Source organism: Cnephaeus nilssonii (assembly GCF_951640355.1).
Source record: "Cnephaeus nilssonii genome assembly, chromosome: 1".
NCBI classification, from domain to species: Eukaryota; Metazoa; Chordata; class Mammalia; order Chiroptera; family Vespertilionidae; genus Cnephaeus; species Cnephaeus nilssonii.
The window spans coordinates 45,839,139-45,840,302 of record NC_137072.1 but is presented as its reverse complement, the minus strand read 5'-3'; positions in this window follow the sequence as shown (position 1 = coordinate 45,840,302).

Genomic DNA, 1,164 nt, shown 5'->3' with positions numbered 1-1,164 from the left:
AAATGCGCGGCCACGGGCTGACCTTCCCAGGCTTGTTCAAGTGCGGTCAGAGGACCAGCAACAGAAGCGTCACCTGGGCTCTTCTAGAAACACAACCGTGAGCCACCACAAACCCAATGACGCCAAATCCGCGGCCATAGTCCCTCGGGGATTGGTGTGCCTGCTCTGGTTTGCAAAGCGCACTTTAGCTCTAAAGCTTTTCTATAGCGCTTGGCTTTCTCCCACCTTTAGCCGCTGTGCGCACCTGCCCGGCCTGCCCAGGCTGGAGAGCCGTGGGTCCTCACAGTGTGTCCTGGAACCAGCAGCTCCCCTAGAAATGCAGGTGCCCAGGTTTGCCCAGACCCTCGGATCACACCCAGGGCCAGCCCTGCCGCTCTCTGATGCTCGCTTATGCGGAGAAGCGCCCCTTTAGAGATGGTGGTTCTGGGTCCTAAGGTGACCAGATCGTCCCGCTTTTGGCGGGACAGTCCCGATTTTTAACAATTTGTCCCGCGTCCCACGGCGTTTTAAAAAAGTCCCTATTTTTGGAAAGATTCCTAGACACGCACAGAGGCTCCTGCCATCCCGCAAACACCAGCACTGCTGCGGGCCCATCAGGTACCTAAAGGGGCTCAACGTGGGCTTAGGGCTAATCCATAATTAGGAGAACCTGAGCTGGTGTTACTTCACTGGGACTGTGAATAATCACATTTTGTATATACACAGAAAATGTACAGTTTACAAAGCATTTGTCATGGTATTTATCTTAATCTTACTGCAACACAGGATGCAGCCAGATGAAGAAAGTGGGTTTGAGAAAGATTAAGTGAATTTTAAAGGGCAGATACATAGTAAGGAGCAGGGCAGTCTTGGAACCCAAAAGCACCGTAGCAAAGAGGCCTTCCACCAGCTGTTTGAAAAGTTAACTGGAGGCGTTCCAAATGGAGCTAAATACTCCCAAATGATTGTTACCTTTTGGGAAATAAATTCCAGGCACTGAGATTCATGAAGAAAGACCCGTGAAAAATAAAATTCACAAGTTGCTAAAGGTTCAACAACAATAAAAACATGAATAGGAAGAGATAAAGCAAATGAAGCAAAACATTAACATTTGGTGAATCCAGGTGGACTTGTGAGTTTTCATTGCACGATTTCTGCAATTTTCCTGTGAGAAATAAAACCCAC